The sequence below is a fragment of the Podarcis gaigeae genome (assembly GCF_964106915.1).
Source record: "Podarcis gaigeae genome assembly, chromosome: 8".
NCBI classification, from domain to species: domain Eukaryota; kingdom Metazoa; phylum Chordata; class Lepidosauria; order Squamata; family Lacertidae; genus Podarcis; species Podarcis gaigeae.
Genome location: NC_139684.1, coordinates 89,413,536 through 89,430,287, shown reverse-complemented (window position 1 = coordinate 89,430,287; position 16,752 = coordinate 89,413,536). Strand labels below are relative to the sequence as shown.

General features: G+C 49.2%; 1 protein-coding gene across 1 annotated transcript in view; it reads left to right on the top strand.

Annotated features, from left to right (window-relative positions):
• LOC310851712 (synaptosomal-associated protein 25-like) overlaps positions 1-16,752 on the top strand; it is a 31,303-nt gene continuing 14,551 nt past the window's right edge. Inside the window, exon 1 of the mRNA XM_083754373.1 lies at positions 1-113. The gene's annotated coding sequence lies outside the window, so the exon portion shown is untranslated. The remainder of the gene's footprint in view (positions 114-16,752) is intronic.

The window sequence follows — 16,752 nt, the reverse complement described above, 5'->3', positions numbered from 1 at the left end:
GGGGGGGGGGCCGCAGCCCCAGGCGGAGAGGGCGGGGCTCCATCCTCTCCATCCTGCGCGCTGGGCTTGTTGCTGATGAGGGAGGCAGGAGTCTGGGACAGGAGGAGAAACAGGTAAAAAAAGATTTGGGGGCGGGAGGGGGGGAGCTGTTGCGCTCTGGGGGTCGCTAGGAAGCTCCAGAAAGTGAGTCTTCATTAAAAGAAGAATGGAAAAAAATTACTGTTTGATTTGAGAGCGCAAATGAGCAGGTAAACTTCAAAGGCGGCGCATCCTTCCTTCGGAATTGTGGTCTTGCCACAGCGCTTGCCTTTGGGCCATTTTCGTTCCAGCCTCTAACAAACTTCAGTCTTTTCTTGCGTTGCGTTTTGCAACGAAATCCCGAAGCCGTTTCTGCGATGCGTCAGGGAGCTGCCCAAAATCTCCTCCTCCGAACCACCAACCTGTTGTTTATTCTGCGAGCGAACGGGCAAAGTTCTTGATGGTCCCCCCCCCCTTTATCAGAGAGGCGGATTGCGCGTCGTGCGCCTTGGGGAGGGGAGAGGGGCGCCTGGGATCTGAAACTGAATGGAGGGGGAGTCTAGAGGGAAATTTGGGGGCTGAATGGATGGTGGGCGGTGAAGAGGAGGAGGAGGAGGGGTGTGTTTGTGTCAGATGCGGGGATCTGGAGCAGGTCTCTAGAGGTTTCCCTGGGATTAATTCTGGATACGAGTGATCGAGGAACAGGTGCTTGCTTCTGAGGGTCCAAGCGGAGGCTGGAATTAGGGGGCTGGAGCAAAATCATAGAGTTGAAAGGGACTATCAAGGGTCATCTAGTCCAACCCCCTGAAATGCAGGGAGTGGTGTGGATGGTTTTGAAATTACTGCAGGAATGGGGAATCGTGAAGTTGCCTGAGTTAATCTGCTGTTTATCAGTGTTCATCTATTCATTTTAATGAATTAGGCTGCATTTTAATATTTTAATGTTTCAATATTTTAATGTTGTATTTTAATCTTGTTTTTAAGTTGTATTCATTCAACTTGTTTTTATTATTGCTTGTTTGCCTCCCTGAGCCCGGCCTTGGCTGGGGAGGGCGGGGTATAAATAAAAATTATTATTATTATTATTATTATTTCTCTGAGGAAGCCTGGGGCGCATACGTGGTTTTCTCCCCCTTCCCATTTAATCTCTACAACAGCCCTGTGAGGTAGGCTAGGCCGAGAGATGGCCCAAGGGCACCCAGTGAGCTTTGTGCCTGAGAGGAGATTTGAACCCAAGCCTCTGATACTCTAACCCAGGCATAGGCAAACTCGGCCCTCCAGATGTTTTGGACGACAATTCCCATCATCCCTGACCACTGGTCCTGTTAGCTAGGGATGATGGAAGTTGTAGTCCCAAAACATCTGGAGGGCTGAATTTGCCTTTGCCTGCTCTAACCAATGCACCACACTGTCTCTCTCTCTGCAACCCAAGTTAGGACTCCTGGGTTCTCTTGCAAGCTCCAACCGTTTGAAATGTACAGACTCACCCTTCCCCTCGCTCCAGAGTGTCGCCTGAGGGAGCGATATGTACCGTTGCGTCGTAATACTATATCACAGCAGTATATAAAGGCCCAGCAACTGTGGGTTGGTTCTCAGCTATAAGTTTCCATCTTTCCCCTCTCTCATCTAGTCACAGGAGAGGCAGAGCTGTTTGACAGTGGAATTTGCTGCCCAGGAGTGTGGTGGAGTCTCCTTCTTTGGAGGTCTTTAAGCAGAGGCTTGACAACAATATGTCAGGAGTGCTCTGATGGTGTTTCCTGCTTGGCAGGGGGTTGGACTCGATGGCCCTGGTGGTCTCTTCCAACTCTAGGATTCTATGATTCTAGGTCACTCCCAGACAAACTGTGGAGCATTCATCTCGATTTGCTTACTCCAAATTTACAGGGAGGTTAAGGGGCACCATCTCCTTATTGCGCATTTGTTTTGATTTGTTTGCAAGTAGGTTACACAACATGGTGTCAATCCGCTAGAACTGTAGCGTTGGAAGGGGCGCCAGTGATCATCTAGCCCAACCCCTTGATGTGCAAGAATGATTGCTAAGGAATCCCTGACGAACTTGTGCTCTATAACCTCCAAGAGAGAGTCTGTTCCACGGCTGAACAGCTCTTACTGTCAGAAAGTCCTTCCTAATCTTTAGTCAAAATCTCCTCCCGTCTAGAGCAGCGGAAAAGAAGCTAGCTCCATCTCCCATGTGTCAGATCTTCAGGCGTTTGAAGATGGCTATCATGTCAAAAGCAATGACAAACCTAGACAGCATCTTAAAAAGAGAGACATCACCTTGCCAACAAAGGTCCATATAGTTAAAGCTCTGGTTTTCCCAGTTGTGATGTATGGAAGTGAGAGCTGGACCATCAAGAAGGCTGATTGCCGAAGAATAGATGCTTTTGAATTCTGGTGCTGGAGGAGACTCTTGAGAGTCCCATGGACTGCAAGAAGATCAAACCTCTCCATTCTGAAGGAAATCAGCCCTCAGTGCTCCCTGGAAGGACAGATCCTGAAGCTGAGGCTCCAAGACTTTGGCCACCTCAGGAGAAGAGAAGACTCCCTGGAAAAGACCCTGATGTTGGGGAAGATGGAGGGTGCAAGGAGAAGGGGACGACAGAGGACGAGATGGTTGGACAGTGTTCTTGAAGCTACCAGCATGAGTTTGACCCAACTGCGGGAGGCAGTGGAAGACAGGAGTGCCTGGCGTGCTCTGGTCCAGGGGGTCACGAAGAGGCGGACACGACTACATGACTAAAGAATCATATCACCTCCAGGCTGGATATGCAACTCCCTCAACTGTTCCTCATCAGGCTTGATCATCTTTCTCACCCACCTCTGCACCCCTTCCAGCTTGTCGATATCCTCCCTAAATTGTGGCGCCCAGAACAGGACACAGGACTCCGCGTGTGGTCTGACCAAGGCAGAATAGAGCAAAACTATTACTTCCCTTGGTCTGGGCACTAGACTTCTGTTGAAGTATTGCCATTCCATGCTTTCCAGAGCATTTTCACCATCACTTTCCTTCCTGCAAAATGTTTGGGTTTTGTTTTGTTTTGTAAACGAGCTTGTTCAAAGAGCATCAGTTCCACCTTAATTGTGCAACACGAATTTGCTGGTGTTTGATTGAATCCCACTTGGAAAATAGTGACAGTCTAGAAGTCCCCATATGTTTTTCCTTCCACCTGAAGATTCCCAGAATACCCAGATATTTTGAAATGCAGACCGGTAAACACTTTTCTGCTGCTTGGTTCTGTTTACAAGCTCTGATTTTACACGGCTTGCAGCTGACCTCTTGCAAGTGCATCTGGAGACAGATGGAGGGAGCTCTTTGAGCACATCACCTCTTGCAAGGGCATTGTGTTTACCGTCACTGCCGCAAGAAATGTTTCAGAAAACTCGCGAAGGAATCGAGACCGGCACAAAGCTGTTTTGCAGTGCTGAGATTGTGAAGCTCGATAGCAAGTGGGAGGGTGGCTAGCCTGATCTTTTTTTGGAAGGGTTCGTTGGCTGTGTGAAAAATGTAAAGGTGGCAAATCTGTGTTTTTCATTTGAGAGGCAGCAATAGAGTTGGAGGCTGGTGTCAAAGCTTTGTAAAACAGGTGCCTGTGGAGGGCTGAGTGCCCCCCCCCCCTTCTCCTTGGTTTTGAAAGAATCAGGGAGCTGATTCTGTTTGTGACCATGATCTGACTAGTGTGGGGTAATGTGGCGCTGCGGTCTAAACCCCTGAGCCTCTTGGGCTTGCCGATTGGAAGGTCGGTGGTTTGAATCCCCGCGACAGGGTGAGCTCCCGTTGCTCTGTCCCAGCTCCTGCCAGCTTAGCAGTTTGAAAGCACACCAATGCAAGTAGATAAATAGGTACCACTCCGGCGGGAAGGTAAACAGCGTTTTCATGCGCTCTGGTTTCCATCACAGTGTCCTGTTGTTCCAGAAGCAGTTTAGTCCTGCTGGCCGCATGACCCGGAAAGCTGTCTGTGGACAAACGCCGGCTGCCTCGGCCTGAAAGCGAGATGAGCGCCGCAACCCCAGAGTCACCTTTGACTGGAACTAACCATCCAGGGGTCCTTTGCCTTTTTTACCTTTGATGGTTGGAGCATTGGACTAGGAGACCAGGGTTCAAATCTCCACTCAGCTATGTAGCACACTGGGCGATCTTGAGGGACTCGCTGTCTCTCAGCCTAAACTACCTCGCAGGACTGTTGTGAGGCTAGAAATGGGAAGAGCGAGAACCACTGAGCTTGTAGAGGAAAAGTGAGCTATCAGCATCATAATGAATGAGAAGCAATTGCCGTTGTTAGGATTAATAATAATAGTAATAATTTATTATTTATACCCGCCTATTATATATCCCCAGCCACTTTGGGTGGCTTCCAACAAAATATTAAAATACAATAGTCCTTCAGATATTAAACCTTCCCTAAACAGGGCTGCCTTCAGATGTCTTCTAAAAGTCTGGTAGTTGTTTATTTCCTTGACATCTGGTGGGAGGGCATTCCACAGGGCGGGCGCTGCCACCAAGAAGGCCCTCTGCCTGGTTCCCTGTAACTTGGCTTCTCTGAATGAGGGAACCGCCAGAAGGCCCTCAACGCTGGATCTCAGTGTCCAGGCAGAACGATGGGGGTGGAGATGCTCCTTCAGGTATCCTGGGCCTTTGAGGCCATTTAGGGCTTTCAAGGTCAGCACCAACACTTTGAATTGTGCTTGGAAAGGTACTGGGAGCCAATATAGGTCTTTCAAGACCAGTGTTATGTGGTCCTGGCGGCCGCTCCCAGTCACCAGTCTAGCTGCCGCATTCTGGATTAGCTGCAGTTTCCAGGTCACCTTCAAAGGTCGCCCCAAATAGAGCGCATTGCAGTAGTCCAAGCGGGAGATAACTAGAGCATGCACCACTCTGGGGGGCAGTCTGTGGGCAGGGAGAGTCTCATCCTGCGTACCAGATGGAGCTGGTAGACAGCTGCCCTGGACACAGAATTGACCTGCGCCTCCATGGACAGCTGTGAGTCCAAAATGACTCCCAGGCTGCGCACCTGGTCCTTCAGAGGCACAGTTGCCCCATTCAGGACCAGGGAGTCCCCCACACCTGCCCGCCTCCTGTCCCCAAAAAACAGTACTTGTCTTGTCAGGATTCAACCTCAATCTGTTAAGAGTGTTATCTGTTAATGTGATCATTTTTGGCATCTCACGATGGGCGTTTGGACGGAGCTGGACCTCAGGGTCCGGGCTGAACAATGGGGGTGGAGATGCTCCTTCAGATATATTGGAAGGAATTCCCTTCTGGGATGGCAGTAACCATGACTAGCCCAAGATATTTTGCTCTTTTAAGCATGTGTAGCTTGCGGTCCACAAATTCTACCTGGGAATCCCCTTCGCTGTGACATATTGCAAGGAATTGGAGGGGGGGATCTCTGGGCTCCCCAGATACCGATTCACTGGCACTCCTAAATGTTTTGGAGGGCCCTCAGCCTTCAGAAATCCTGGTGTAAACCTTGCAGGCTCACCTTCCTTGTCTCAGTCCCCTCTTAGGGTTCTGTTATTGTTATTTTTTTCTTTCTGGGCTGTGGCTGCAATGGAAGGCAAACGCAGAAGCCGCTGAGACGACTGGAAGCTTGCAAAGCTGTGAGCAGACCCTTGCTGCGCTTAGAAAGGAAGCCGCCCTATTTATGCTAAGTCCATCTAGCGCAGGGTTGCGTACACTGACTGGCAGCAGCTCTCCAGGATTTTAGGCATGGTTTTCTCCGAGATGCTAGGAAAAAAACTTGTGACCTTCTGCGTGCAAATCAGTCACTCCTGCGCTGAGCTATGGTCCTGGTTTAGAAATATTGGGGAAGCAGGGCAATCCCCCTTGTAGCTTGGCAGGATTATCTGTGTAGGCCAATGGGAAAAGAATGATGCAATCGTAGATTTGGGACCCTGAGGGTCATCTAGTCCAACCCCCTGCAGTGCAAGAATATGCAGCTGGACCATACGGGGTTCGAACCCGCAACCTTGGCATTATCAGCACCACGTTCTAACCCTCCTTCTGAGCTGCCCAAGAGCTCTGCTGGGTCAGCCAGCAACCCATCTACTCCAAAAGCCAGTTCTCACAGTGACCAAATAGCCCTATGAACCTAAGGATCTAGATAGACTGCCTTTGGACCTGGAGGTTCAGTTAGAACATAAGAAGACTCTGGCTCCTGGATCAGGTCAGTGGTCCGTCTAGTGCAACATCCTGTTCTCACAGTGGCCAATCAGTGGTGCATGCTCTAATTATCTCCCGCTTGGGCTACTGCAATGCACTCTATGTGGGGCTACCTTTGAAGGTGACCCGGAAACTGCAACTAATCCAGAATGAGGCAGCTAGACTGGTGACTGGGAGCGGCCGCCGGGACCACGTAACACCGGTCTTGAAAGACCTACATTGGTTCCCAGTACGTTTCCGAGCACAATTCAAAGTGTTGGTGCTGACCCTGAAAGCTCTAAACGGCCTCGGTCCAGTATACCTGAAGGAGCGTCTCCACCCCCATCATTCTGCCCCAACACTGAGGTCCAGCTCCGAGGGCCTTCTGTGGGTTCTCTCCCTACGAGAAGTGAGGTTACAGGGAACCAGGCAGAGGGCCTTCTCGGTAGTGGCGCCTGCCCTGTGGAACGCCCTCCCACCAGATGTCAAAGAGAAAAATAACCAAACTTTTAGAAGACATCTGAAGGCAGCCCTGTTCAGGGAAGTTTTTAATGTTTGATGTTTCATTGTGCTTTTAATTCTGTTGGGAGCTGCCCAGAGTAGCTGGGGAAACCCAGCCAGATGGGCGGGGATAAATAAATTATTATTATTATTATTATTATTATTATTATTATTATCATCATCATCATCATCGTCATCATCATCATCATCATCATTATCAGATGCCCCGACGGGAAAGTGGCAAGAGCTGCACTCTCCCCCTCCTGCGTTTTCCAGCAACAGAGGTGCTGCACAGCCATTGTGGTTGGCGGCCATGCGTAGCCTTGCCCTCCGCAAACAACAAAGCTTGTAATTGACTGGATAAATCTTCCTTGGATCTCTTCACTTGCCTTTTAATTTCAGCTAGGAGCCATTAGGGAGCAGATGCATTAAGTGGCTGCTTGCAAAGTCTTCCGCCAATTAGCGCTGGATAAAAGGGAGCCCTTTGTCACTGGCAGTTACAAGACTGCTCTGCTCATTAAGGAAAGGGGCCCGCCTGGATGCCTGAATCGCGCAGGATTGAGGCGCTTAGGTACCTCGCAGAAAGGAGATTTGCGTTTGCACCGATGCGAAGATGCTCTAGTTGGCAGCGGGTCTTGAACCTGTGTCCTTAGGGACGTTTGACGGGCAATTTGCCTGCGTGCCGCTGCCCATCTCTGTTCCAGAGGGAGATTGGCTGGACCACAAAAGAAACCACTTAGCAGCAGGGCCAGACCAGGTCATGTAGCAGGCGCAGAGGAAACAAGTCAAGGAAGGGCTGTGGGTCAGCGAGAGAGCATGCAGAAGGTCCAAGTTCAATCCTCGACAGCGTCTCTGGGAGAGGAGCCTCGTCCCAAGCCCTGCTGCCGGCCAGTGCAGACAGTACTGAGCCGGGTGGACCCAATGATCTGACTAATAATAATAATAATTTATTATTTATACCCCACCCATCTGGCTGGGTCCCCCCAGCCACTCTGGGTGGCTTCCAACAAAACACTAAAATACAATAACCTATGAAGCATTAAAAGCTTCCCTGAACAGGGCTGCCTTCAGATGTCTTCTAAAAGTTTGGCAGTTATTTTTCTCTTTGACATCTGGTGGGATGGCGTTCCACAGGACAGGCGCCACCACCGAGAAGGCCCTCTGCCTGCTTCCCTGTAACCTCACTTTTCGTAGGGAGGGAACCGCCAGAAGGCCCTTGGTGCTGGACCTCAGTGTCCAGCAGAACGATGGGGGTGGAGATGCTCCTTCAGGTCTACTGGACCAAGGCCATTTAGGGCTTTCAAGGTCAGCACCAACACTTTGAATTGTGCTCGGAAATGTACTGGGAGCCAACGTAGGTCTTTCAAGACCGGTGTTATGTGGTCTCGGCGACTGCTCCCAGTCAACCGTCTAGCTGCCGCATTCTGGATTAATTGTAGTTTCCGGGTCACCTTCAAAGGTAGCCCCACATAGAGCACATTGCAGTAGTCCAAGCGAGAGCTAACCAGAGCATGTACCACTCTGCCGAGACAGTCTGCGGGCAGGGAGGGTCCTATCCTGTGTACCAGATGGAGCTGGGAGACAGCTGCCCTGGACACAGAATGGACCTGCACCTACATGGACAGCTGTGAGTCCAGAATGACCCCCAGGCTGCGCACCTGGTCCTTCAGGGGCTTGGTACTGTTGTAAACAAAAATTGCTCTTTTCCCTTATGGGGTATCCAAGAGCCCATATAGAGTCCTTACGTAGGTTCCCTATTGGTCGGAGAAAATAACAGAGGCCAACCAGAGAATATTGAAAAGCAAGGCAGCTAGTAAGCTTGATCTTTTTTGATCTGTTGCAACAAGGTGCTCCCCTCACCTGTAGGAGAGAGGAGGACCCAGAAAAACGGCGCACAAGGCCTTATAAAGACTTTTGAAATTGCCACCCGGTAGATCAAGACCACCCCCAGAAACATCATACATACATCACAGATGGGGTGTAACCTAAGACCGCCCCCCAGATACATCATACCTACATCACAGAAAGGGCGGTCTACAGCAGAAATCTGAGTGCTTTGTTTACCTCCTGTCTGCCAGGTTACCTGTTTAATGCTCACTCGATTGGATTACCTGGGGAGCCTGGCCAGTCTTTTGTAATGATAAATACTTATTTCCTGGGCCAGGTCACAGGCTCACACCCTATTCATATCTTAAATGTGCCCTTAAGACAGGATTTGTGAGGAAAGAGACAATGGGGAGGTTTCCCACTTTGACCTTGCAGAGAAAACATTTGCTCAGTTTAGGAATCAAAATGGTTCCAGGTCAGTCTTCTTGTGCTGATGTATGTACGTGCTTGGTTGGTACGCTTATGAACATTACCATATATCTAAGACCTCAAAGGGGTGTGGGTGGTGCTGTGGATTAAACCACAGAGCCTCCGACATGACGATCAGAAGGTCGACGGTTCGAATCCCCACGACAGGGTGAGCTCCTGTTGTTCTGTCCCTGCTCCTGCCAACCTAGCAGTTCGAGAGCACATCAAAGTGCAAATAGATAAATAGATACTGCTCCAGCGGGAAGGTAAATGGTGTTTCCATGCGCTGCTGTGGTTCGCCAGAAGCGGCTTAGTCCTGCTGGCCACATGACCCGGAACCTGTACGCCGGCTCCCTCGGCCAACAAAGCGAGATGAGCGCCACAACCCCAGAGTCGGCCACGACTGGACCTAATGGTCAGGGGTCCCTTTACCTTTAAGACCTCAAAATTCCTATCACAGTACCAGTGTGTTTCCTGTACTGCTAAGCCAGGGATGGGTTTACAGTTTAAGATGTGTGCAGCCAAAAACAGAGGGCTCTGTCCGTACGTGATGCTGGACGGCAGAGGAGCAGGGCTGGTTGTGAGACCGGCATCCTGTTCCATAATTGCAGCAGCCCAGGGGACTGTGAGATGGAGGGGCATCTATAGTAATAACATTATTCCCACTTTCCGATGCCAGAAGATCTGAAAGGTTATATCGACGAGAGAGATGGGACAGAGAAGGCTTGTAAACTGTCAGGCATTTGGCCTCCCCACCTAATGGGTTGTGAAGGCTCCGGGCTCTAATGGGTTTGAGATCCTTCTTGCTCTCCACCCCCCCCCCAATTGCCCTGTTCTCCTCCTCCCTCCCCCAGTGTAAGAGGGACCGGAGGGGAGCTGAAAGGCTCCGATGAGTCATGCTCAATAGCTTTGGCCAAATCTGATGCCGTGCTTTCAGTCAGCCATGAGGCATTAACCAGCAGGCTGGTCCTTGACGAAGGGGAAACTGAGTCACGGCTGAGATGCTGCAGTTCTGAGAGTCTATGTTGCTTCAAGGGCCAGCATTTTGCAGGTGGGGTTTGAGTCAGTATCTGGGAAATTCAAGGGTGCACAGGTGTTTTTTAAAAAAAGGAGTGGAGTGTTTGCACTTAGGAAAGTGATGGGGACATACATTGAAAAGTGTGGGGAGACGAATGCAAAGGTGTACGAACATCCCTGCAAGGAAATCGGGATGATGATAATAATAATAATAATAATAATAATAATAATAATAATAATAATAATTTATTATTTGTACCCTGCTCATCTGGCTGGGTTTCTCCAGCCACTCTGGGCGGCTTCCATAGAAACCAAAATACACTAAAATATCACACATTAAAAACTTCATTGAACAGGGCTGCCTTAAGATGTCTTCTGAATGTCAGGTAGTTGTTTATCGCTTTGACATCTGACGGGAGGGCGTTCCACAGGGTGGGTTCCACCACCAAGAAGGCCCTCTGCCTGGTTCCCTGTAACTTTGCTTCTCGCAATGAGGGAACCGCCAGAAGGCCCTTGGCGCTGGACCTCAGTGTCCGGGCAGAACGATGGGGGTGGAGACGCTCCTTCAGGTATACTGGGCCGAGGCCATTTAGGGCTTTAAAGGTCAACACCAGCACTTTGAATTGTGCTCAGAAACGTATTGGGAGCCAATGTAGGTATTTCAAGACCGGTGTTATGTGGTCTCAGCCACTGCCCCCAGTCACCAGTCTAGCTGCCTCATTCTGGATTAGTCGTAGTTTCCGGGTCACCTTCAAAGGTAGCCCCATGTAGAGTGCATTGCAGTAGTCCAAGCGGGAGATAACCAGAGCATGCGCCACTCTGGTGAGACAGTCTGCGGGCAGATAGTGTCTCATCCTGCGTACCAGACGGAGTTGGTAGACAGCTGCCCTGGACACAGATTTGACCTGCGCCTCCATGGACAGCTGTGAGTCCAGAATGACTCCCAGGCTGCGCACCTGGTCCTTAAGGGGAACAGTTACCCTATTCAGGACCAGGGAGTCCCCCACACCCGCCTGTCCCCCCAAAATAGTACTTCTGTCTTGTCAGGATTCAGCTTCAATGAGTAATCCTTGTCATCTATCCTCCATGCGGGCAAATCAGGAAGAATGCTCTGGAAAGAGAGGGGGTGGATCTATACATGGGGTGGGGTGGGGGATGCTATAAAGAAGTTATAAATTAAATCATTATAACCAAAGAAAAAAAGCGCTATGTAAAATCACATGGAAAAGTTTTGTGCTCTACGGTGCCTCCTGGTGTTGCATGTTTATAATGCATTTAAAATGCTGTTTGTTTTTTTACTGAGTCCAGGCTGTAGTCTGGCCTTTGTGTGAGGTTTTTGGGCAAGCAAATCGGGATGGAGCGACTGAGATAGAAGTGATTCATGACACAGAGAAAGTAGAGAGGGAAAAGTGATGGACATCCAGTGAAGCTGAGTGTGGGAAGATTCAGGGCAGGGAAAAGCAAGTCCTCCTTCACACAGCACAGAGTTGAACTACGGAACTCCCTGCCACAGGAGGCAGCGATGGCCATTGACTTGGACGGTTTTAAAGGAGGGTCAGCCAAATCCATGGGGGAAAGAGCTGTCAGTGGCTGCTTTCAGGCCTCCATGGCTCAGCTCAGCGTCCGCGGTCGGAGGCAGTAGGGCTTATGAGTCCCAGTCCCTGGAAACTGCAGGAGAGGAGAGATGCTCTTGCGCTCGGATCCTGTTTCCCACTGGCATTTGGTTGGCCATTGTGAGGTCAGAATGCTTTCTTCATCTTCTGTGATCCCTTGCAGCCGAGTAAGATTGTCCTCCATAACACGGTTTTAACAATGAGTCCGTAAGTGACTGTGGAGGCCAGTTCTGCATCCACACATCCTTCCACAGTGGGGACATAGGTTTCCGGACGGGAGTTGATCCCGGTGTGGATTTGCCAAGCGTGCCTTCCTCTTGGCACGTTTCTCCCTTGTGTCCTGAGTTCGAGTGTCTTCAAAGCCCAGGACACCTTTGGCAAAGGCTGTTCTCCAACTGGAGCGCTTGCAGGCCAGTGTTTCCCAGTTGTCGGTGTTTATGCTAATAACAAGGGACGCGGGTGGCGCTGTGGGTTAAACCACAGAGCCTAGGACTTGCCAATCGGAAGGTTGGCGGTTCGAATCCCCGTGACGGGGTGAGCTCCCGTTGCTCAATCCCTGCTCCTGCCCACCTTGCAGTTCAAAAGCACGTCAAAGTGCAAGGAGATAAATAGGTACCGCTCCTGCAGAAAGGTAAACGGCATTTCCGTGCGCTGCTCTGGTCCGCCAGAAGCGGCTTAGTCATGCCGGCCACATGACCCGGAAGCTGTACGCCGGCTCCCTTGGCCAATAAAGCGACATGAGCGCTGCAACCCCAGAGTCGGCCACGACTGGACCTAATGGTCAGGGGTCCCTTGACCCTTTACCTTTATACTACTACTACTAATAATAATAATTTTTTGGTAATTTATATCCCGCCCTCCCCAGCCGAAGCCGGGCTCAGAGCGGCTAACAACAATAAAAGTAACACAGCATTCTAAAAGCAATTCATTCTAAAATTAATTCAGAATCAAATTAATGGCAATCATTGGGCTAGAGTTCTATGAGGATTACAGAAGGAGAGAGGGGGTCTGACTGAGTCCAAACCAAAGGCCAGGCAGAACAGCTCCATCTTGCAGGCCCTGCGGAAAGATGTCAAGTCCCGCAGGGCCCTGGTCTCTTGTGACAGAGCATTCCACCAAGTTGGGGCCACTACTGAAAAGGCCCTGGCCCTAGTTGAGACCAATCTAACCGCAGGGCCTGCAAGACGCAGCTATTCTGCCTGGCCTTTGGGCTGGACTCAATCTGACCCTTATGTTTCCCTCCCCTTATGGTTTTGACTTTTAAAATGAGGCGCACATTTTAAATGGCATTTTAACCTGTATTTTAATTTGGGTTCCGCCCCGCCATTATGTTTTTACTGTAATTTTACTGGTGTTGGCCACCCTAAGTCGGGGTATAAATAAAATTTATTATTATTATTATTATTATTATTATTATTATTATTATTATTATTATTATACTCTGGGACCCTTCCAGCTCTATGATTCTTTTAGCTGCGATGGCCCTGCCAGTTGCACAGGATGAAAAATAATAATGTTGTAATCCTACATCTATTCAAGGGCACTTTTCTGGGGAGTCAGGATGAGCTCCCAGACAGAAGTGAGCTTTTTCCAGTGTTCTTCACACGGAGTCACTTAATTCAATTAACCGATGTCCTAGGCACGCATTAAGGCTCAAATCCTTCCACTTCCTTATTTTTTAAAAGGGTGATAACTTCGTTACAGTTATTACCATGCGTAAGAGACAGCCACCTGAGATCCTTTTAGAAATGCACTACTCGCTGGCAATCTAAATTGAATAAATAAAAGAGCAGGCCGTTAAACCCTGCTAAAAATGCTTTTTGAAAGTCCTTCTCCGACATCACCTGGCAAAGTGAGCACCTCCCCCTTTCTAGATTTTTGCATAGCCTCGCACTAAATGGTGATCCATAGGGTTTAGGTGAATTGCCTTTGATGGCTGGTGGCTACTAGGCCTGGTACACTTCTAACACCAAAATACCCATTGTCTTTTGAAATCAGCTTTTGTGCAGAAAGTAAAGGCACAAGGGCAACTCCACCCACCCCAGTTAGAACATAGAAAACTGCCTTATACCAAGACAGACCATTTGCCCATGTCTTCTTCTTTTTCATCGGCAATCCCTTGTAGCCGAGTAAGATTGTCTTCCATGAACACGGTTTTAACAGTGAGTCCGTAAGTGACTGTGGAGGCCACTTCTAGATCCACATAACCTTCCACAGTGGGGACATTGGTTTCCGGGCGGGAGTTGATCATGGTGATGGTTTGCCAAGTGCGCCTTCCTCTTAGCATGTTTCTCCCTTGCGCCCTGAGTTCGAGTGTCTTCAAAGCCCCTGACACCTTTGGTCAAGGCTGTTCTCCAACTGGAGCGCTTGCAGGCCAGTGTTTCCCAATTGTCAGTGTTTATACTACATTTTTAAGATTTGCCTTGAGACATTCTTTAAACCTCTTTTGTTGACCATCAGTGTTACGCTTCCCATTTTTAAGTTCAGAATAGAGTAGTTGCCTTGGAAGACGATTCTCAGGCATCCAAACAACACGATCAGTCCAACGAAGTTGATGTTGAAGAATCATTGCTTCAACACTCGTGATCTTTGCTTCTTCCAGTACACTGATACTAGTTCGCCTGTCTTCGCAAGTGATATGCAAAACTTTTTGGAGACGCCATTGATGGAATTGCCCAAGGAGTTGGAGATGGAGTTTATTAGTGGTCCATGTTTCACAAACAGACAGTAAGGTTGGTAATACAGTGCAATATTGCCTACACTGGCTGGCAGCATCTCTGCAGGATTTCAGGAAGGAGTTTCTCTCAGTCCCTACCTGGAGACTGAATCTGGGACCTTCTGCCATTTGGAGGATCTCTGTCCCTTTACAGCTCAAAAAAATCAGGACAAAGCCCCCTGAACATTTGTGGTATAAAAAGGGACCAGATTTCATCAGGAAGGTACAGACAAACTGGAAAATGAAGCAATTGTTCACAGGTATGAACAGTGTTTAAAGCTCTGGTTTTCCCAGTAGTGATGTATGGAAGTGAGAGCTGGACCATAAAGAAGGCTGATTGCCGAAGAATGGATGCTTTTGAATTCTGGTGCTGGAGGAAACTCTTGAGAGTCCCATAGACTGCAAGAAGATCCAACCTCTCCATTCTGAAGGAAATCAGCCCTGAGTGCTCACTGGAAGGACAGATCCTGAAGCTGAGGCTCCAAGACTTTGGCCACCTCAGGAGAAGAGAAGACTCCCTGGAAAAGACCCTGATGTTGGGAAAGATGGAGGGCCCAAGGAGAAGGGGACGACAGAGGACGAGATGGTGGGACAGTGTTCTTGAAGCTACCAACATGAGTCTGACCAAACTGCGGGAGGCAGTGGAAGACAGGAGTGCCTGGCGTGCTCTGGTCCAGGGGGTCATGAAGAGGCGGACACGACTAAACCACTAAACAACAACAACAAATGAACAGTGTTGAAACAGGATTGTCTATTGTTGTTGTTAATTAATCTTATTAACCACTTCTTAAAAACAAAAGTGCTGTATTTTTGTGTGTGTATAAGACTCCCTCATGTATAAGACGACCCCTATTTTTTTAAACCCCAAATTAACCCACCAATGCCCAAGATAACCCAAAGTTGCAGATTTTTTGGGGGGGGGGGTCTTCTAGCTGTGGGAAGGTAAGTAGTGGTTGTTGTTTTTCTAAAAAAACCTGTACATTAACCACCTGTGTATAAGAGCACCCCCAATTTTTGAGTAAAGTTTCAAAGCAAAAGACATCGTCTTATACACTGAAAAAGTACGGTAACTCACAGCGGCATACAACATTAAGCAAACACATCAAAGCCATCGTAAAACAAAGCACAGGCGAATAAGAGACAATGGTCTTTTCAAAAGCAGGATTAAAATGGGCACTCACGAAAGGAGGCCGCAGGTAATGAAGAGCCAAAGGCCTGGCAGGAAAGAAATGCTTCTGCCTAAAGGTATGGAATGATGGTGCCAGGCGGGCCTCCCCAGGGAGAGCTTTCCACAAGCAGGGAGCCACCACTGCAAAGGCCCTGTTCTTGTGTTGCCACCCCCAGACCTCCTGTGGAGGGGGCCCACGGAGAAGGGCTTCAGATAATGATCACAGAGCCCAGGATAATAATAATAATAATAATAATAATAATAATAATAATAATAATAATATAATAATTTATTATTTATACCCCGCCCATCTGGCTGGGTTTCCCCAGCCACTCTGGGCGGCTTCCAACAAAACACTAAAATACAATAACCTATGAAACATTAAAAGCTTCCCTAAACAGGGCTGCCTTCAGATGTCTTCTAAATATGTATTCTGATGGGAGGGTGTTCCACAGGGTGGGTGCCACCACCGAGAAGGCCCTCTGCCTGGTTCCCTGTAGCTTTGCTTCTCGCGATGAGGGAACCGCCAGAAGGCCCTTGAAGGAGGACCTCAGTGTCCGGGCAGAATGATGGGGGTGGAGACACTCCTTCAGGTATACTGAACCGAGGCCGTTTAGGGCTTTCAAGGTCAGCAACAACACTTTGAATTGTGCTCTGAAATGTCCTGGGAGCCAATATAGGTCTTTCAGACCGGTGTTATGTGGTCCTGGCAGCCGCTCCCAGTAACCAGTCTAGCTGCCGCATTCTGGATTAGTTGTAGTTTCCGGGTCACCTTCAAAGGTAGCCCTACATAGAGCGTGTGGCAGTAGTCCAAGCGAGAGATAACCAGAGCATGCACCACTCTGGCGAGACAGTCTGCGGGCAGGGAGGGTCTCATCCTGCGTACCAGATGGAGCTGGTAGACAGCTGCCCTGGACACAGTATTAACCTGCACCTCCATGGACAGCTGTGAGTCCAGAATGACTCCCAGGCTGCGCACCTGGTCCTTAAGGGGAACAGTTACCCTATTCAGGACCAGGGAGTCCTCCACACCGGCCCGCCTCCTGTCCCTCAAGAACAGTACTTCTGTTTTGTCAGGATTCAGCCTCAACCTGTTGGCCGCCATCCATCCTCCAACCGCCTCCAGACACTCACACAGGACCTTCACCGCCTTCACTGGTTCTGATTTAAAAGAGATGTAGAGATGGGTATCATCCGCATATTGATGAACACCCAGCCCAAACCCCCTGATGATCTCTCCTAGCGGCTTCATATAGATGTTAAAAAGCATGGGGGAAGAGGATGA